The sequence below is a fragment of the Vipera ursinii genome (assembly GCF_947247035.1).
Source record: "Vipera ursinii genome assembly, chromosome: 2".
Taxonomy (NCBI): domain Eukaryota; kingdom Metazoa; phylum Chordata; class Lepidosauria; order Squamata; family Viperidae; genus Vipera; species Vipera ursinii.
In genome coordinates this window covers 169,348,839-169,371,307 of record NC_139513.1, presented here as the reverse complement: position 1 = coordinate 169,371,307, position 22,469 = coordinate 169,348,839, and the positions used below count along the sequence as shown (strand labels likewise).

General features: G+C 39.8%; 1 pseudogene across 1 annotated transcript; it reads left to right on the top strand.

Annotated features, from left to right (window-relative positions):
- Positions 1-3,667: 3,667 nt before the first annotated feature.
- On the top strand, positions 3,668-12,606 carry LOC310636031 (3-beta-hydroxysteroid-Delta(8),Delta(7)-isomerase-like; annotated as a pseudogene). Its single transcript has 5 exons — positions 3,668-3,697; positions 8,018-8,399; positions 10,807-10,843; positions 12,071-12,201; positions 12,395-12,606. The product of its transcript is annotated as a 3-beta-hydroxysteroid-Delta(8),Delta(7)-isomerase-like (transcript).
- Positions 12,607-22,469: the final 9,863 nt, after the last annotated feature.

Sequence of the window (22,469 nt, the reverse complement as noted above, 5' to 3'; positions counted from 1 at the left end):
ACATCTGCATGAAACCAGTAGAGGAGGTTATCCATTGGCATGGGGTTTGGTATCGGTATGCCTATGATACCCAATTATTTATTTCCCCCCTTAGTCAGATAAATGATGTGGTGGCAGTGCTGACTGTCTACCTGGAGGCTCTATGGGGAGGCATCGGCTGGTAAGATGGAGTGGCTATGGTTTTTTGGCCCTGCACTGCCAGATGACTCTGGATGGAGTGGCACTTCCCTGGACTGAGCTGGCATGCACTTTGGGGGTCTTCCTGGACTGACTGCTTCTGCTTGAGGAGCGTTTGGCAGATGTGTGTGTGGGGGAGAGCTTTGCACAGACTAGTCTGGTATGCCAATTGCACCCTTTCCTGGACAGGGAGGCCATGTTTATGGTCATTTATGTCTTGATCACCGCCCATCTAGATTACTGCAATATACTGTACATGGGGCTGCCCTTGAAGACCACCTGGAAACTTCAAATGGTCCAGAATGCAGTAGCACAAACAGTAATAGGGGCATCTAGATTTGCCCATGTAACACTTATGTTGTCTGAGCTGCAATGGCTTCCAGTCTCTTTCCAGGAGTAATTCAAAGTGCTGAACCCCGTGGATCACAGGGCCTGACTATCTGCAGGATCACCTTTCCCTAAGCTCTCATGCCAGGGAATAAACGCCAGGAAGGGGCATTGTGCCCCAGCTTTTCTATTATTTTGGAAAACCACAAAAACCATTGTCTTCACAGATTGTTAGTTAAACTGGCTTTAAGTTTTAATATTACCAATTTTAAATTTTTCATTATTTGATTGTCTTGTACTTTTTTAATTGTGGGCTTATATGTTTTTAGTTGCTATACCAGATGGCAGGAAATTTAATAAATTTAATAAATATGTCTAAAATATCGCACATTCTATTCCGACTTCACAATCAATGATGATGGAGTTTATTGGTTTTGTTTTCTGCAAAGGGTGAATTCAGCCAATGCAAATTGTGGCTTAGAAAATGCTCTCACTTTTTAGGTTATGTATTGCAGGTGGAACTCAGAAGTATGTTAGATTGGCCTAGGCCTAGTATAAAACCAGAAATCTGAAGATTTAAAACCTGCTGTAAATGAATACATGCCTGGATAGCCAGAATTATAAATGCCTTTCATTGGACCTGTTATGCGCTCCTGGCCACTTTCCTTCGTGACCAGAGGCAAGCTCGCCTGACCAATAACCAGCCAAGACACAGTGAAGGCCTTTTGTTTCGTTTATTGCAATAAGCGGGGAGAGAAGCTGTCAAAACTTGGTTCTCTTCAAAGTTTCAACCTAAAATATTCCCATTTTTATAGATCCCTGGCCCCGGCCGCACATCCCTCCTCTTTCCCCATTGGCTGAGGTACTATGAGGTTACACTCTTTCCGACCGCCTCCTACATATTTCCTGCTACATACTGAATCATACATCCCATGTACATTAAAATTAAGAGATAATTTATGCAAGGTGTGTCAGTTAATATTAATCAACTAATTGGACATGCACAGTTGCTTGAGTTCTAGCCCCCTTTTTGTGACCTTTTAGAAAAAAATAGGTTCTTTCCTGTTTTTCTATTTATCTTCTCTTACAGACGTTTTTATAGCTTGTCTTCTTCCTTTCCCACTCTTAAGACCCAGCTAATTTTTGCCTATGTGTTTCACTTAGCATTCTTTCTTTGTGCTCTCCTTTCCTGGTTCTCATCTCCATTCACCTAGTAAATTTCCACTTCAGCAGATTCAGTTTTAAATTTCTCTTTCGACATTAAAATTTGGAGACCTTTCATTTACTTCTATCAGACCCTTGTTCCTTTCATGGTGAGGCTTGATTTACTTGATAGACTGTTGAAGATATGAAAAGCTGAGAGCCACATCTTTGCTAGAATATATGAACCTGGCCACTATGTGAATGGTAGCAGGATATTGTAAATGTGGGTTTTTCAAATCTTTCGTTATTTTAATGTTGACACAAATATGATGGCACTTTGTCAGGCTTAGTTGAAAACAGATAAAGCTAAGGAATGTTGAACTAGTTTACTATTAAAATTAGGGTTTCCCAAAGAGGGAAGTTGAACAAACAACTCAACAAAGTGACAAACAAATTTTTTATTGTTGCCATGAAACACTGCTATAAATAAACTTGATTTGCCACCAACTACCACATTTTATTGTGTTTTTTCCCTCTAGGTCAGGGGTAGGCTTATCCTGAGTGAGCAGTCATCACCCGGAGCTGTCCAGCCCCTCTGCTGATCTGCACCATCAGCCTCCTGCTGTGCTGTCTTTTGTGTATGCTGGGAGGCATACACTGCACTTGGCACATCTGACTCAGGAATTCTGGGAGTTGAAGTCCATGAGTCATAAAACAACTGAGGTTGCCTACCCCTGCTCTAGGTCTCTACTATTAAAAGTATATATGCAAAGTAAACAATAAAAAAAATAAGCATCTGATTAAATCTGCTGTACAGTAGTCTACTGCATAAGTCATTCTGATTCTTAATAAAGATGTGGAAGCTCCAATACTGTATCCCCCCCCCACAGCTTCAAACTCTCAAATTTGAAAAATACTGCTAAATGAATGAGAAAACCAATATGACCAGAGAAGTACTGTCTTCTTGAAAATATTATATATGAAGAAGTGTTTGAAAATGATCTGAGCTGTGCAGATTTTCCTCTCTTCTTTTTTTAAATTTCTTCTCTGCTTGAGTCCTGAGCACTTAGGCTCTAAGGATTACAACTGTGTAGAAGATGGCTGGGTTCTTTGATGCAAATGCTGGGGGAGAGGGGAGAGTGAGGAAGTACAACAGCTTGCACTATTACCTGTGATTAAGATGATAGTAGAACTGAGCTATGAGAGGTCTCTGAGAAATCAGAGCTGCTCCGCGTCTCACTTAATATAGCCAGTGAGGTGTGCCTGCAACATATTTATTGCAGAAGCTGCAGCAAGAACATCTCATCATAGGCACTCTGATAATCTATTTTCTCTTTTCCCCAGTAGGTGAGGAAGCAATTATTTTCTGTAAGGTTGAATTTGTCACCTTTAAGGTGACTTTGGTTCCAGCCTCTCTAACCCTCTTGGCCTGCAATTTCCTGCCCCCCCTCCACATGAACTGCAGCTGCAGCGCTGTGCAATAGAGGGACCCTTGCAGTCTCCAGCGCATCACCTTTTGTTGGCAGGTAGTACAGCCCGATCAGAAGCGCTCAGAAAACATGCAATACCCTAACCCACGATCTGAATAACTGCAGTTTTTATCACACTTGTTGGAGGCACAAATGCTAAACCAGGGTTTATTTAGACAGAATGTTTATACGTGTTGAAGAAAATTTGTTGTGCTTTAGCGTGTTGCGTGAATGAAAGCGGGTGATAAGTTTATTGTGCACCCAGCCATGGTAGTTTATTCAATAAACCAGGGCTACTTGAACCCTGAGTTATAATTCCTTGAGTAGATGGGCGATTATATAGATTTGTTAGATAAGTAGTTAATAAATGATACTCAACTGACCAGAAAAACGACCCGAGAAGGAACTGTATGAACCCATATCGCCTCAGCCACCTTCCACCAATTGGTTTGCCAGAATACATTGATTGGCTGGCTTAATTGTCTGTTGCCATAGCAGCCGATGGTGCTACTGGTTTTATTGGGAGGATTTAGGAAACAGGTGAAAAGCGTTTGGTGCAGAAGTTTTGCGAGCTAAATTGGGTAAGGTTTGAGATAAAATTTTCATTATCTGAAAAGCTGACCTGCGTGTAAGATTTCCTGCTTGATTTATAGATTTTGTAATGTTTCTCTTATGGTCAAAGATTATATGGAATAACTGTTGTGTTTAGGGACACAAATCTTTTATGTACTGTATTTGCAGATTGCCTCATTGCAGCGCATGATATTAGGGGGGTTTTTTTTGCACAAGGTCCTGCTAAGACCATCCTCCTGATTTGCTTTTGAGTCCAAAATTCAGGGCTCTCCTCCGTATTTGGAATAATAGATGCAGTTTGAGTTTCTAAAGCTTAAAACGGAGAAAGCGAAGGTAAGAATCTTCTACTACAGAAAAAAAAGTCGTGAAAAAGACTTTTCTTGTCTCAAATTGAAACAAAAGCATAATTCGGGGGTGGGGGGGGTAAGATTGTCATCTGACCAGTGCTTTTTTTGTAAAAGAAAAAGGTGCCGGAACTCACACATGTCATACAACCCGCCTTGCCTACACTACAAGGTTCCATCCAAAAAAGGTGCCGGAACTCCGTTCTGAGCGTTCTATGAGAAAAAAAGCCCTGCATCTGACAAAGGATAAGTAACTAAAATAATTATTTAGTAAGGGTTTTTTTGTTTCTTTCTTTTTAAATGTTTTGTTGATTTTCTAATTTTACTTTTAAGTATTTAAAAAGCAACGTGGCGTCAGAGTTAATAATTCAATGACATACAAGTATCTTTACTACAAGTCTCAAACTACCACTTTAAATATTTTCTCTCTTTCCCCTTAGTATTTACTGTCTCATGTTTAAACTAATACAATTCTTATTTAACACTTAATATTTAAAGTTTCCAAGTTTTAAGTAACCAAGTTCCCTTTATCATAATTCATCAAAAAGTCTGATATTCAGGATACATGACTTATCTCTTTGAATACATTCTATTTCTCACCATCTTACATCATCTAATTAATAATACAGTATAACTTTCTTATTGTCTATTAATTTCAAAATGTCTTAAATTTAGTAACCAAAATTTCTCGTTTCAACAAATACTTCCTCTTTTTCTCTTTATGTCTCTTTATGTCTACTATCTCATATTTAAGCTAGTACAGTTCTTATTGTATCAGCTAAGTAATATTCTCCGCACCCCTCTGGCTAATTTTGTCCTGCCAGGGGACCCTAAATGGGTCTAGGACGCCCCGGAGAGGCAACGAAGAAAGAAGGATGCTCCAGCAATTCTGGAACAATGGCGGCCATTCCGTTCGACTTGGGGAAAGCTTCCTAACCCGACAGGAGAAAGACCTCCATATTTATGCAAAGGTTTCCATAATTGAAGTCATTTTATCATATACTTCTTCTGAACCAGACTACGGCAGATTGTTTCACATTCACTTACTTCTAAATGGCCTGCTGAAAAATAATAATAATAATAAAAAAACTGGTTTCCCCCAGCCCTGGAATCAAGAGGTATTGCAGTATATGCTTATTCTGTTTATCATCATGTCTTATACGAATTTAGAATTTGGTCCAGCCCCTTTTCTATTTGTTTTTAGATAAAAAAAACCTGGCAGCCAAGCAGGGCTTGGATGATTTGGGGCGGGAATGGGTTCCTTTAAATCTATTGGCCGCCGCCAAGTGGCCAACCATATAAGTAGCTGCGCAGAAGCCTCTGATTCAGTTCTGTTCCTGTTTGCCTCAATAAAGAAATGTTCCTGTTTGAAACCTCTCATCTTGCTTCCGGCCTCCAAAGAGCTCACTACACAACACCTTGTTTCTTTCATGGTGAGGCTTGAGTTACTTGACAGACTATTTTTAAGATATGAAAAGTTGAGAACCACATCTTTACTAGAATGTATGAACCTGGCCACTATGTGAATGGTAGCAGGATATTGTAAATGTGGGTTTTTCAAATCTTCATTATTTTAATGTTGACACAAATATGATGGCGCTTTGTCAAGCTTAGTTGATAACAGACAAAGCTAAGGAATGTTGAACTAGTTTACTATTAAAATTAGGGTTTTCCAAAGAGGGAAGTTGAACAAACAACTCAACAAAGTGACAAACAAATTTTTTATTGTTGCCAAGAATATTATATTTTATTATTAATTGGTTGATGTAAGATGGTGAGAATTCAGATAGATAAGACGTGTATCCTGAACATTAGATTTTGTGATGAATTGTGATAAAGGGAATTGGGATTATTTAAAACTTGGAAATTATAAATAGTAAACTTTAAATTTAAATATTAATGGGAAACTAACAATTGGGAAAAACTAATCAGGACATTGTCTAAAAAGATTGAATGTTAAAACAACTAGGATATGTATAAACAAAAATTATTGATAAATGTAAGAAAGTTTATTTAATTGATATAATAAGAATTGTATTAATTTAATAAGAATTTATTATTAAATTAAATTAATTAATTCATTTATTTTAATTAATTTAATGAGAATTAAGAGTTTGTATTAATTTGTCGACCATAAGAAAGGCTGAGCGCCAAAGAATTGAGGACTTTGAACTATGGTGCTGGCGAAGACTCCTGCGAGTCCCTTGGACTGCAAGGCGATCAAACTGGTCAGTCCTAGAGGAGATCAACCCTGACTGCTCTTTAGAAGGCCAGATCCTGAAGTTGAAACTCAAATACGTTGGCCACTTAATGAGAAGGAAGGACTCACTGGAGAAGAGCCTAATGCTGGGAAAGGTTGAGGGAAAGAGAAGAAGAGGACGACAGAGAATGAGGTGGCTGGATGAAGTCACTGAAGCATTAGGCTTAAATGGACTCCAGAAGATGGTAGAGAACAGGAAGGCCTGGAGGAATGTTGTCCATGGGGTCGCGATGTGTCGGACACGACTTTGCAGCTAAACAACAACATTAATTTGTCTGAAATGGTATAGGGTTTCCTGCCTGAGCAGGGGGTTGGACTAGATGACCTCCAAGCTCCCTTCCAACTTTATTATTATTATTATTATTATTATTATTATTATTATTATTATTATTATTATTATTATTATTATTATTATTAAATACGAGACAGTAAATACCAAGGGGAAAAGAGAGGAAACATTTTGCAGCCCCCCAGCCGCCCGATCTGTGCTCCGGAGGCCTGGAAATTACCTCCAGAGCTTGTATGAGTGGTTGTGGAGCAATTGTGCAGCCCCTCACTGACCTGATCTTGGCTCCAGAAGCCTGGAAAAGACCTCCGAAGCCCAGATCGGGCTTCTGGGGGTCCACAGAAGCATTCTGCAGGCATACCTGTACTATTGCTGGTAGCTTAGAAGGAACCGGTTCTTCTGTTCAAAAAAAGGTGCCGGAACGCATCTTTTCTCATAGAACATGGGTTCTATGAGAAAAAAAACCTGTGTATATCTATGTATATTATAAATGTATATATGTATATATACGTATATATGTATCTTATATATGTGTATATGTATATTTATATATGTGTGTGTGTGTGTTTGTGTGTATGCATGCATATATATGTATGTGTGCCTTAATTAAGTTAAAATACGAATCCCAGGCATATTGAAATTAAAACAAAATAACACGAGTTTGCAGTTAAAAGACAGGAACAGCATTCGCAGGTGTGGGCGCACATGGCTACACACAACCATACCTTTGATTTGGCGGGGGCTGAAGCAATTGCCCGGGATAACTCTAAAGGTGGCCAACTACTCAAAGAGGCCTGGTTTTTGGACCGTTTCTCAATTAACCGTCATATAGATTTCCTCCCTGCATACCAAGCCCTTAGGAGTTGGGAAGAAGAATGGCGCAGACACGCGAACACTCACGGAGTATACCATCGAGCCAAGATCAAGATCGCATGGTCACACAGCAACATCGCATCACAAAAAGCAAGAAGGGGAAGCAGCAATCCCCAGGGATGTTTGGCATGAGGACATGCTCAATGACAAGGGCATCGATCGTGACCAGAAGAACAGACAGCGATTCCCCACTGACAGCGAGCACCCAGAGACAATTGCACTCCACGAGAACAAGTCTGAAGCAGTTCGAGAGAATACGGCCGATGGAAACAGACCAGTGACGCGCTCCATGAGTGGAGCGCAAAAGCGCCAATGATATAAATGTAGTTTCACCTCCCCAGCAATTCTATCCTCACAATGTTGGCAGTTGGCCAATGAAAGCTTAATTTTATTAAAACTTTCATTTTTCCCTTATCCCGGTGTTCGAACTTTCATTTTAATATATATGTATCTATGTGCATTTGTATGTTCAGATTTTACAATAAGTTCTGTTTCTATTTTGTCAGCTGTCAAACTGAAAGAATCTGATAATTTGTGCTTAACTAGTTCTCTGTATTTAATGCAGGTCATTTTCTACCAGAAGAAGCCCTTGCCTTTTTCACTGGCTCAACTCACACTTTCTCAACCCACTATGGTTCTGGAAGCAAAACCCGTTATTGTCAACCACCCATACTGGCCTCGGAATCTGGAACTCCAAAATTACATCCCAAATGACCGACCCTTATGGCAGCTCTTGACATTCGTATTCTGTACTTCAGGAATTATCTTGCTGTTGACTTGGTTTCTAGCAGGTTGAAGAAGCAAGACATGGGGCCCTTTTGGAACTTGGCGCACCTTGATCATTTGCTGGTTTACCATCTGTTTTTTTATTCATGATGTCATTGAAGGCTGGTTTGTCCTTTACTATACGGAAATCCCAGGGGATCCATCCTTTCTCTCGCAGATCTGTAAGATGTGTGCCTATCTGGTTTCTGTCTTTTGATTTTTGGGGAAAAAATTGATGCATCAGGTTAACATGGGAGAAAGTGGAGGGTGGGCAGGAGGATCCGCTGGAGGCATAAATGGAGCAAATGACACGTCAGTCAATCCTTCTATTGTGTACTTGAGTCAGACTTCAGAACACAAATATGTGATAGTGACACTTGTGTAGACAGTCTTTGCTTACTAACAGTAACTTGGACCAGCAAATTCAGTGTAACTGATGTGGCCATGTCATTGTCACATGACCACAAGAACTTACAACAGGGGGCTTCAGACGTGGCCCTTTTATGACTTGTAGACTTCAACTCCCAGAATTACTCAGGCACGCTGGCTGAGGAATTCTGGGAGCTGGTCGACAAGTCATAAAAGGGCCACGTTTGAAGACCCCTGACTTATAAGAAGAGTTCCTGAAGTCCCAGTTGCCATCTTTAGATGAATCCTGAATGGCTGTAGCATCCCTCAGTCACATGATCACCATTTGCAACCTCCTGGTGGCTTCCCTATTAACATTTGTTGGAAGCCAGCAATGAAGATTGCAAATGGCAGTCACATGATAGCAGGATGCTGTGATATAATTGCAAGCCAGTTGCAAGTATCTCACCCACATTAACCTGATCATAGGGCTGCTGTGATGGCCACAACTACAAGGACAGTTGTAAGTTCTTCAGCACTGTTGTAAGTTCATACAGCTAGTGAACAAGTGGACATGAAATGAGGACTACCTGTATACCTGTGGTTATTTTTGAGATAGCACTATCCTGCTATCACTCCAGAAAGATTTCCAAATTCTCCTGATTGATTCTTTTTTCATATCTGCAGGTAGCCTTTTGACTGTACCTTTGAAAGGCACCTATTACAATTGTGCAATAAGAGAGGAAAATATAAAATGTGCAGATAAAACTGGATTCAGCTGTTATAACACTGGAATAGTTTAATGCTTCTGCAATGCTCTCCATATAGAGCTCTATCCTTTTTTGTGCCTGTAGAGCTATTGCTTCTTAACAGTTCATAAGGAAAGTCCCATATATAGGAACTTGATATGATGTGAAAACTGAAATCATGGGAATAAATAGATTTCCACATATAATTATCCTTAGGGAACCTGTGTTAAAGGTTACGTGCTAGGGCTGTGTGGTACAATGGAATGTGAAAAGGGACAACTTTAGAGCAATGCATTTTTCCCTGTAGTTGCCTGGCTGTTCTGTGCAGCTGCACCATGTTGCTGAGAAAATGCATTTGACATAAGGTGCTGCACAAGTGACATATGTGTGCCCTCCTGTGCTTTGGAATCACCTCTGTTTTATTGAAAGGTTTTAGACTCTACCTTCCAGGTTGGCTGGGTAGAGACCATTCAAGTGAGCCCTGGGAGAAAAAAACTCATCTACAACTGGAATATGTAAAAGGATACCAATATTTTGCAGATGTAACCCTCTGTATTTCCCTCAGTGGTTGGAAGATGTTTACCATATGGCTCAGCTCATTTTGTATCTATACTTCCAATTATTAGATTTTTTAAAAAAATTCAAGTTGGTTTATATACTTATATTAATATATATACCTAGAAAGCTGCAATTTTTGCAGAAGGGATAATAGTATGTCAGCTGAAAGATTTTCAAGCTTCCAAATCTTTCTCAACTATAAATCCCAGCATCCTGTCCCATTGCTCTTATCCATAACAGCTCCTGGGAATTTGAGCCAGCAGTACAGAATCTGCAGTATCAAATCACTTAATCCTTACAAAAGTCTAGATAAAAACATATATCTATAATGCTATCCTTTGAAATTGTAACAAGGCAAGCAGAAATCAGATTAGAAAAATTACGTTTTATATTAGTCACAATAATTCAGTTTGCACATCTGGCTATGCCATGGTTCCCTGAATAAGCCATAACGAATGGGGTATACATATAACACACTGAAACCTTCAAATTCGACAACTACATCTGAATTTAAGAGCATTTGATTCCTTCTAGTATTATCGAAACCTCGAGAAGTGAAAATGTATGTTTCTTAATATTTGCATTTGTTACCAAAAAGCATGATTTTAGGCTAAAGTAAGTCCTTGTGAATTTAGAAAGTTTTATTGGCATGATAGCATTCATGTGGCCTGTATAATCTCATATTCATTATATGTTGCCTGCTAGAATAGGAAGTACTTGGAAATTTCAGAACAGATGTGTTTGGTTTAGGGAGTTGGAGACAGGTATCTTCTGCACCTCTGGGTGTTCCAAGCATTTATTTGCCTTTTATCTAAAGTGGTGCACAACCCTGTTATAATTAATATTTAAGAGAAATACAGGGAAATTCACAAACTCTCCCTACTGCAGCAGCCATGAATTTCTTTTTCTACTAATTTTTCTTTATATCTTCCAGGGAAGGAATACGGCAAAGCTGACAGCAGATTTATGATGTAAGTGTTAACTTTGAAATGACAGGCAAAGGTCTGGATATTTCTGCAAAGCAACTCTGAACACAGGGATGCAGGGATAGGGAATGCAGGGATAGGAAAAGGGTGCAGGGATAAGGAAAGGATGATTTGACATAATACAAACATAAATATAGTTGAGATGTTCAAAATTTTTGCATGAGTTCTCTTAATATATTTTCTGTTTCCAAGATAATTTTTAATAGGGCAAGTAAAACAAAGTTAAAAGAATTCCTGCATTTCTTTTTAACCATCCTAATCTTTTATACTTCTAAATTATTTTAGGAAAAAACTCCCATTGAATTCTATTCATGCCTTAAAAGAGCATATCAGGGAATGACATTTGTTTTCTAGTCTCATATTTATGAACTTTTGAGATGACTATTATCAGTGGGGTTTCCCCCAGCTCAGTGGAAAATCTGGTTGGTGAGCATGACTGTTTTATCTGCAAGGGATGGGTAAATTCTACTTTTCCCCATTTATTTTTCATTCATTCTTTTCTCTATTCCCCTCAACCATAGTAATTTTGCTTGGGAAAATAAAATGGGCAAGGCTTCAATAGAAAGAACTTGCACCAGTTCACTCTCCTCACTTGCATCAAATTCTGCAGTTTGGCCTGAGATGGGTTTATTACCTTTGTGCATTTTCATGCATCAAGGAAACCAGGATTACACCATTTAATTAGTTTAGTTCTGCAAGAGTACAGTTTGTAAGCATTTATTCATGGCCTTAAAGTGCCTTGGTGGAGCAGTGGGCTAATGCCTCCTTAAGTAACACCAGCTGCCTGCAATTATTGCAGATTCGCATCCCACCAGGCTCAAGGTTGACTCAGCCTTCCATCCTTTCGAGGTAGGTAAAATGAGGACCCAGATTGTTGGGGGCAATAAGCTGACTTTGTAATAATGCCGCTTGGGGGGGGGACGAAAGCCCTAATAAGCAGGCATATACATAGAATGAAGGCTATTGCTAAGCACATTGATTTGTGCTTCTTAGATTGTAAGCCGCCCTGAGTCTTCGGAGAAGGGTGGGATATAAATGAGATTAAAATAAAATAAAAAAATAAATAAGGTGCATTCCATTTTCTACTTCATCAAATAAAATGAAACATTTTCCTAAATTGGTCATCTATCTAGTTTGAATGTAGTGAACTGTAAGAAAGTTGGGATGTTTTGGGACCTCAAGGTGACATTCATTTCATTTTTGTATCTGCAGATCAGATAATTTCATAGTTTGCATGGAAACCATGAATGTCTGTTTTTGGGGTCCCCTCAGTCTTTGGACTGCGGTCGCATTTCTGTCACGCCAGTCCCATCGATACGTACTGCAGCTAGTGGTGTCACTAGGTAAGTATGCAAGACAGGGAGGGAGGTATGTCAGGATATATAAAAGTTAATGCAATCTTTCAAAAGCAATTAATTTAATATTTTTATTTTTGGTTAATGTTCCATACACCTGACTGCATTTCTCTTCTGGCTTGTCCACTTTTGATCTTTTCTTCCTACTTTTATCGGCCATCTTGTCTATCTCTAACCGTAGGTCTTCTACATGGTGATGTTCTGTACTTCTACACTGAATACCGTGATGGCTTTTGCCATAGTGAGATGTGGCACCCTACCTACTTCTGGTTTTACTTTGTCTTTATGAATGGTCTGTGGATTATCATTCCCTCTCTTCTCATCTGGGATGCCTGGAAGCACCTCAGTGCTTGCCAGAGAGTAATGGATGCCAACAAAGTCAAGAAACATTGATGTTTTGCACAGGTGGTCATATTAGATGGTTCTTCCAGCCATTCAGAGGTTGATCTTGTATTCCTCCTGTTCCTCTGCACTTCTTTAGATATTTTCTGATATCACCACTCATTTTATTGATAGCTTCCTTTTCCTTTCTTTTTTCTTCAGTTATTTTTTCAACTGTTTTGGGATTGTGTATCTGCAGGAAAAAAAACCAGTACTGTAAAGATTTGTATATAAGTAGACAGATCTGTTGCTTTAGGGGCAACTATTTTCTAATGTCCCAATTTACAGTATCACTGTATCCGAAGCTCCATTCCCTTGAATGTCCTCTGTATAGCACTAAACTCTCTTATTTGTAAACTGAAGTGTGACATTTTAATAAACAATCTCCGTGTTGTATGGGTTGGGTGAGGCTTTAGAGAAAACAATTGTGATGGAAATTTTCTCTGTAAATTGTATAGAATATTTTGTTTCCTCTGAGGTGTTTGAAATGTAATCAGACTATAATACTAGGGGGTGATTTTAACTGTAAAGTTTTATCATCAAGAACTTTCATAATTTCTTGTGAAAGAGGAGCATCAATATATTGGGGGGGACATCCGGTGGCGACGCGACACTGAAGACAGCCATTTCTAGGCTGTCCACACCGCGGCTTTGTAGAACCGCCGAAAACAGCGCCGATCAGCTGTTTCGGCGGTTCGGAAGCCCCCTCCTCGGGAGAAGAGGAGGGGGTGAGTACCCAGGTAGGGGTTGAGCTCTCCGGGGCCGCCTGAGCTTTTAGTTCGGGCGGCTGAAGGATCGAGCCCCCCCGAAGCCTGGGTTTGCTCCAGACTGCGCAGCGTTTCTGCTCCGTGTTTTTGGGAGCAGAACAAAGCGTTAGCAACCACCCCTGCCAGCAGAAAGGATTCTGGAGTGCGAAGACGCAGGCAGAGCGATACAGGAGATCAAGGTAAAAGTGGATTTTTGTTCTTTAGCTCAACGGATTTTATAGACTCTGAAAGTGAAAGTGCGTAGCAAGTAAAAGTGGGGGAAGATGGCGGCTAAATCTTCTAAAGTTCTCAGGAGTGCGGGGGCTTCCCCGGTGCAACAGTCCTCGTTACAAGCTTTATTGCCTCCTGCACCTGCTCCAGCACTGACAGTTAAAGACTTGCAGGATGCCTTGGAAAAGCATTCACAACAAATAGCAGATATTATAGATGAAAAGCTGGATGACAAGTTGCCAGAAAAGTTATCTGAAGTTATGGATGAAAAGCTGGAGAAGTTCACAGAAATGAGGGCAGACATCTTGCCTGCACTTCAAGGTATGGCTTTATGTATTGAACGCTTGGACGAGAGAGTGGAAGATCTTAGCCAAAATAATTCCAGATTAGAAGCAAAAATGTTAGAGACTGAAAATGTGGTGGATAAAATTGACAGCAACTTGACCTTGGTCCAGTACCACGAGATGGAGTTTGCTATCAGGATCAGAGGCTTAAAAGAGAATCCTAAAGAAGATTTGAAGCAAATAGTCTCTGAAGCTTTGGAAGGGGTACTGGGACAGTCAGCAGCTGAAATCGTGGGAAATATAGACAAAATCTTTCGTGTGAATTCATGGATTGCAAGGCAAAGGAAGCTACCTAGAGATGTGGTTGTTTACTTTACAAAGAGAGCAACTAGGAATGAAGTCATCCAAGTTTCCTATAATACTAAGCTTGTGGTTGCTGAACAAGAAGTCTTGGTTCTAAAAGAGATTCCTCCAAGAATTCTAAGGAGAAGGAAAGATTTTGCTTTTTTGGCACAGGAATTTAGGAGATGTGATATCAAGTTTAGATGGGAGATACCAGTGGGCATGGTGGTGATGCATGAAGGTACGAGACATCGTCTTATCACAGTGATGCAGGCACGTGATTTTTATAGCAATGTTTTAAAAGCAACCCCTTTACCACTTTTGGAATCTACAAAGAAGAATGGCGAGGGAAAGCCTCAAGACGCTGAAGGAATAACACAGGCAGATGAGAAAGCTACAGGAGTGGATCAAATTACAGTTTCATTGGAAGATGCCAGAGACCAGAGGATGACGCGTGCTGCTTCGAGACGAGCAAGACGAGAGCAAGAACAGGACCAGCAGAAAGTTATGGAACCCCCAAAGCGTACCTATAGCGAAGCTGTGGGAGGGGCGCGGCCTAAGGAAGTTAAGGGACTCCTGGCAGACGTGCTCCAGAAGCTTCGGGTCGCTAAGGATGGCGATTAAGTTTCTAACTTGGAATGTTAATGGCTTAAACTCACCACAGAAGAGAAAGAAATTTTTTCAATATTTAAAACAATTTAAGACTTATGTTATTTGCTTGCAAGAAACACATATTAGGGCTATGGACCAAAAGTACTTATTGAACTCTAGATTGGGTACACAATTTATTGCTTCTGCAATGAATAAGAAGAATGGAGTGGTTATCTATGTTAAGAATACTATGACAGCGGAGTTAATAGAAGTAGACAAACAAGGAAGATATGTTATAATAGATTTGTTGATAGAAGGCAAAAAAACGCTTTTGGTTGGACTGTATGCTCCTAATCAACAACAAGCTGATTTTTATAGTTCATTACACAGCAAGATCACTCAGTTGGATTATAAATCTTTTATTTTTATGGGAGATTGGAATGGCGTCTTGGATGTACAACTGGACAAGTGCAGTTCTTTTAGGCGTACTCCAAGCCACGCTAGATTGCCTAAATCTTTTTTTGAGATGAAGGATGATTTGGAGTTGCGAGACATTTGGAGAGAAAGACACTCACAAGAAAAGGATTATACTTTTTTTTCTGATAGACATCAATCTTTTTGCAGGATTGACTTTATATTAACGACTAATGATTTTTTTCCAGGATCAAGAAGATAAAGATTTGTCCAAGAACTATGTCTGATCATAGCCCAGTCTGGTTAGAGATTGACAAGGACAAAAGAGATAGGCACTCTTGGCGTCTAAATGAGAACCTGTTTAGAAATCAGGAAAACGTGGAAGAATGTAAAAACCAGATGAAGGTTTTTTTTTGAAACTAACATGAATAAGGGTACCTCTATGGACATGGTTTGGGATGCTAGCAAAGCTTATATGAGAGGGGTGTTAATATACATGAACAAATACAGACGTAATTTGGAATTTAGGAGGAAAGAATTAGAGAATGAGATTAGGGAAAAAGAAAAGGCCCTAATTTTGAATCCATCGGATGTGAAGATCAAAGAGGTTATTCATTTGTTAAGAGGACAGTTTGACAAGTTGATGGCTGATCAGGTGGCAACTAACTTACGGTTTGCTAGGCATAATACTTTTTGTAATGCCAATAAACCAGGTAGATGGTTAGCTTACATGTTAAGGAAGAAGCAAAGGGCTTCTAATATAGATAAAATAGAACATAAGGGTAAGGTTGTGTATCAACAGGATCTTATTAAGGAGGCTTTTGTGGGCTTTTATTCTAAATTATATGCTAAAGATAAGATTAATGAAGAAGATATTGATGTATATTTGAGGAATGCTAACATCCCGGTTCTTACACAAGAACAAAAGGAAGAGATTAATCAATTGATAACAGAGGAAGAAATTCTTTTAGCAATTAAACAATTGAAGGTGGATAAAGCGCCAGGCACGGATGGACTGACTGCGGTGTATTATAAAAACTTACAATTGGAGATGGTAAAGCCATTAAGGGAATTGTTTCAGACAATTCAAAGGGGAGGAGGGGTGCCTCCGTCTTGGAGAACTGCTTTTATTTCTCTGATTCCCAAGGAAGATCAGGATGTTACTCAAGTAAGAAACTACAGACCAATATCACTTTTGAATACGGACTACAAGATATTTGCTAAGGTTTTAGCTAACAGATTGATGAGGGTATTGCAACAGATAATTCATGGTGATCAAACTGGGTTTATTAGTGGCAGACAAATGAAAAATAATGTGAGGCATATAGTAGACTTGTTGGAATTTTTGGAAAGGAACAACCAGATCCCTGCAGTGCTGATCTTTCTAGACGCTGAAAAAGCCTTTGATCAACTGGATTGGCAATTTTTGATGAAAGTATTAGATAAAATGAATTTTGGGGATAAATTCTTACAACCAATTAGGGCATTATATCAAAAACAAACAGCCCGAATAATAGTAAATAATAGTTTGACTGAAGTATGTAATATTGAAAAGGGCACAAGACAAGGGTGTCCGTTATCACCTTTATTATTTGTTTTAACATTGGAGATATTATTGATTAAAATACGGAATTCGGAAAAAATTAAGGGAATTCAAATAAGAGATCAGGATTATAGATTGAGGGCATTTGCAGACGATCTGGTTGTTACGGTGACTCAGCCAGAAAACTCTGTTGTGGACCTGATGGAGATAATAATGCAATATGGGAAGGTTTCTGGATTCAAGGTTAATATACAAAAAACTAAAATATTGGCTAAAAATATGACAGTATTGCAAAAGGCCCTTTTAGAAGGGTTAACTGGATTTGAGATTGTTAAAAGGGTTAAATATTTGGGGGTGTATTTGTCACCCTCAAATACAAAGTTATATAAAAATAATTATGAAAAGTTATGGGGAAAAATTCAAAAAGAATTGGAGAGCTGGAAAAAATTACAATTGTCTCTACTGGGAAGAATTGCAGCAGTAAAAATGAATGTTTTGCCAAAAATTTTATTCTTATTTCAAATGATACCTATTCTTAAAAAGGACTCAAATTTGGAGGAATGGCAAAAGGGTATCAATAAATTTGTATGGGCAGGGAAAAGGCCACGAGTTAAATTTAAGATTATGCAGGATACGCGTGAAAGAGGTGGTCTTAAAATGCCCAACTTTAAATTATATTATGAAGCTGCTGCGTTGTCAGCGATAAGTGACTGGATTAATTTAACACAAGGGAGATTATTAAATCTTGAAGGCCACGACTTGTTATTTGGCTGGCATGCATATTTATTGTATGATAAGAAGGTAGATAATGTGTTTAAGGTGCATATTTTCAGACATGCTTTGTTGAGAGTTTGGAAAAAGTATAGACATAAGTTAAATTACAAGATACCTTTATGGGCAATACCGAAACACACAATAGAAAACATAAATGTTGGGTTCAAACATGATGTGACTACATATAAGGAAATCCTAAGTTTGGAGAGGAACGTATGGTGTTTGAAGCCCTATAATTTTCTACGAGAAGAGAAGATTGTTCAAACCTGGTTTCAATATGGTCAATTACGGGCCAGGTGGAAAGAAGATCAGAAAATTGGTTTTTCAATGACTGATGAAAAGCTGGTAAAGCAAATTAGAAATCAGGTTCCAGCACATATCAAACGGATATATCTTGCATTGATAGAAATTGACTCAGAAACAGAACTTGTTAAAGATTGTATGATAAAGTGGGCTCAGAATATTCAAGAAGTTATCACAATGGATACTTGGGAAAAGATCTGGGTGAGGAACGTAAAATTTACGCAAGCTCAAAATCTAAGAGAGAATTTTTATAAAATGTTTTATAGATGGCATCTAGATCCTAAAAAGCTTGCAAGTATGTATCCGAACTATCAACTTAAATGTTGGAGATGTGGTGGCAAAGACGCAATGTACTTTCATGTATGGTGGACCTGTAAAAAGGTTAAAGCTTTTTGGATTAAAATTTGGTGGAATATGCAGAAGATATTTAAGCAAAGGATAAAGTTTTGTCCGCAATTGTTTTTATTGGGCATAATTACGGATACTACTGTTGTGGACACTAAGTTGATGTTGAACTTAATTACGGCAGCAAGACTTTTAGTAGGTCAATATTGGAAGAAGGAGGAACTGCCGACTATAGAAGAATGAACTTTAAAAGTTTCTGACGTGGCGGAAATGGCAAAGATATCGGCTTATTTGAAAGACCATTCGCAACAACGTTATATTATGGAGTGGAAAAAGTGGATTGATTACATCCAGAACAAATATGGGACCAAAAAGTTTCATTTAGCATTTGCATAAATTTTGATGTGATATTAGTATTGCTTGTAGTCATTTTATACGAGCTAGAGTGCGATAGACTTAATAGCTTATTGTTGTTAGTATATGGTTGTTTATGACTGCTTTTACTTTTATACCTTGTATTTAGCTCTGGGAAGTCGGGGAGGGGGAGGGGGGAAGGGGAGGGGGGAGGGCTAGGAAGGGTTGGGTAGGGGGTGGGGGGAGGGGTTGTTAAAGATAAAATGTATTGAAAAACTTTTCAATTAAATATATATATATATATATATTGGGCACAATATAGACCAATTAGGAAATCTCTTTTTTGCTGGATTTGAGCTGTCTAAATTACTAAATTTAGGGTTTGTCCTGTAGTGACTATAATATTCCAGGGTTGTCTTGTGTTACGCTTGTTTGCGCTGTTAGAACAGAAGGCAACTGTGTAGACACTGAAAGTATTAGAAGACTAATTTATAGAATCTGAGTCTGTAACATAGGGAGAATAGAGGTTATTGTAATAATCAAGAGCCTGTGAAGTGTATCCCCTTTCTGAAAATGTAATATATATGTACAAAACAACAAAGCTTAAGCAAAAGCCTTTAATTTTTACAATTGTCTCCATCCTGCTTCTGAAAAAGAACATCGAAAATGTGATAAGGCCAATAAGAATTAAAAAAATGAAAAATTTCATGCTTTCTAAATTGTTCCTTTTGGAAAATGAATGAATGAGCCCAGTTATTTTTATGTATATCTGAGTATCTTGGTATGTATATCTGAATGACTTGGTACAACAAGCATACTTCTCAGGAGACACCTGGCCACATCAGCTAATTTACATGTGAGATGCCTCAGATTTCTCCCTCCTTCCTTTAACATCCACACAAAATTGCTGCGTAAGGTCATTCTACTACAGCACATGGTGCAGTATCATTAATACTAGCTAGGTAGGGGATGCTGTTTTGAAGCTGACCCAGTGACTGGAGGCTGGATAGGGAGGAACAGGCTCCAATTGTGATTGAGCAGTGGCTTTGAGTAATTGCCTCTCCTTGATAACACATTAAAAAAAAGTGCAGTGAAGTGAGGAATTTCATTTTCTTGCAGAAGGTCCCCCCCCCAAAAAAGCCACCAAAGCAACCAAGATTGACAAGTATATACAGGTCAATTTTCTTGGAGTGTGTGCATGTGCTTTTCCCCATTTTTAATTTTGCATGCCACTCTTATTTTGACTTACTAAATCCCCACCGCTAAAATGATTAAAATGTGTCATAGTTTTGCTATTCCACAAAGTTTCAATACTCTATGTCAGTAATAGAGAATGGCTGGGAAAGATTGCTGTATGTGCGGTATCCAGTTCAGACACACTTTTGGTTACTGTTTAAACAATTCTGCAAATTTGTACTACTGTGGTTTGGCCCATGTTCTTAGATATAGATAAATGTGCTGTACTGAAGGCCAGGCGTGTTGTTTATCATTTGTAAACAACCTGTTTGCCATTCTTCCCCATTCAGATTTGTGGACCCTTCAATTCCAAGGATACACAGGCATGCATGATCTCAAAGGCTTGGAAGGCACCAGGCTGGAGAATGCCTCTCAAAAGCAAAGTTATGACCAGTTAGGGCAGGGGTGGGGAACTATGGCTCCTTTATTTTTTTTATTTTATTTATTTTAATTCCATTTATATCCCGCCCTTCTCCGAAGACTCAGGGCGGCTTGACTTGTGGACTTCAACTCCCAGAATCCCTGGGCCAGCCATGCTGGAAGTTGAGGTCCACAAGTCATGAAGGCACCATACAGTAGTTCCCCACCTCTTTGATTTAAGCAAAGTCTTGTAGCGGGGAAAAAACGAATGCAGTATCATGGCTGCTGCTCGTGAGGACATCATAATCTCGGCATAGTGACATCAGTGTGTGTGTGGGGGGGGGAGGCTTAGCTTAGTAAATATCTCATTACCGTATGATTGTGATGCCCTGAAAACAAACTGTCTCTCTTCCCTCACCGTCACCCTGGTTTGCCTTAAGAACCATGCTTGGTTAAAAGGAGCGTTTCCCTTTAGTTACTAAAGTTTCGTACAATGCTGCATGCTTCCGCCATACGTCATAACCCAAACTAACAATAAACCTTCCAGCATTCTCGCCTTTTCTATCCCTGGCTTTGAATTGGCTACTCCGCCCAATCCAGTCGACAGTCCCTGGCACGGAACTTTGTCATGACCCGGATGATAATGGCATAAAACGACCGCGGTGTGTAATTAGCGTCCACGTAGATCGCTAACGCCTCGCCTCGTAAGCAAGCGTTTTCCCAATGGTCGGTTAGGTGCCTCCGAGAAACCTGAGCGGTAATCCTCTCCCCCGACAGCTGGTATCAATCAATCAATCAATCAATCAATCAATCAAAATATAGCTGGAAGGGACCTTGGAGATCTTCTATCTAGTACCATTTCAGATAGGTGGCTGTCCGGTCTTTTCTTAAAAACCTCCAGTGATGAAGCACCCACAATTTTTGAAAGCAAGCCGTTCCACTGATTAATTTTTCTCACTGTTAGGAAGTTTCTCCATATTCCAGGTTGCTTCTCTCCCTGATTAGTTTCAAATATGACCAGCAAAAACCAGGACTTCCGCTAGGTAGCAACAAGAGTTTTCTACACTTTTTTGGGTGACCATTTGACTGTCTGCCACCCAGATCGGACAATCCCAAAGTTTCGGTTTTTCCCCCACTTTCCCCCATATTATGGCAATATACCTTAGAGCAGGGGTCTTCAAACTCGGCCCTTTTATGACTCATGGACTTCAACTCCCAGAATTCCTCAGCCAGGCTGAGGAATTCTGGGAGTTGAAGTCCATGAGTCATAAAAGGGCCGAGTTTGAAGACCCCTTCCTTAGAGAAACCATGACGCCAAACGGAATCTCTCTTCTTGATGCTTGGGTATTAATGTCACTGAAACGGCCGATTGTCCCAAAGCTGCTTTTTCAAGAGGCAATTGGACTTTTTCTTTTTTTTGCTTTTCTTTGAAGACGTTTCTCTTCTCCTACAAGAAGCTTCTTCAGCTCTGACTGGAAGCTTCTTGTATGAGAAGCGAAACGTCTTTAAAGAAAAAGTCCAGTCGCCTCTTCAAAAAAAAAAAAAAGCACCTTTGGGACAAAGCACGACCTGGATGACTGAGAATCTCCATGGAGTAGACCAGGGGTAGGCAACCTCGGCTCTTTTATGACTCATGGACTCATATTGTGCAATCAATATTAAAAATCATATACAAAGGTACAAAGAAAAGGTAAATGTAAAGCAAAGGTACAAATAATTTTTTTAAAAGCAAAGTTTCCTTCTCTTCTGTCTAACCCAGGGTAGGCAACCTCGGCTCTTTTATGACTCGTGGACTTCAACTCCCAGAATTCCTGAGCCTGCCGGCTCAGGAATTCTGGGAGCTGAAGTCCACGAGTCATAAAAGAGCCGAGGTTGCCTACCCCTGGAATAGACAAACGCCCGATTAGCGTTTCGTTCGCTTTGTCTTTCGTTGTTCCGCCGCTTATTTTCGTCGAAGTCGGAAGTGGTTGCTTTTGTTTTTGTTTTTGTGTTTTTTTTAAAAGACACTCCTGCTCGTGATTTTCCCGGCCCTTTTACCGTAGCCTACAAAGCCCTGCCGCTTAAACCCACCAGCTGCCGGAAGCTTGCCTTTCAAGACGCGCGATCCGGCGCTTCCGCTCTTCGCCTTTAAGAGATAAAAGTCGACGAAGTCAAGCGCAGAAGCGGGGACTGCCGGCGAAAGCGGAAGTCATGGGCGGGGCCAATGGGAATAGAACCGCCGCTTTCTCCCCCCCCCCCACCCGCCGCTCTCCCCCTTGCGCGAGAACACCCGCGAGCTGATTGGCTGACGGCACGAGAGGCGCCCTCGGGGTGGGTGACGTCACGGGGGCGGGGCCGTCAGTGCCCCGGCGC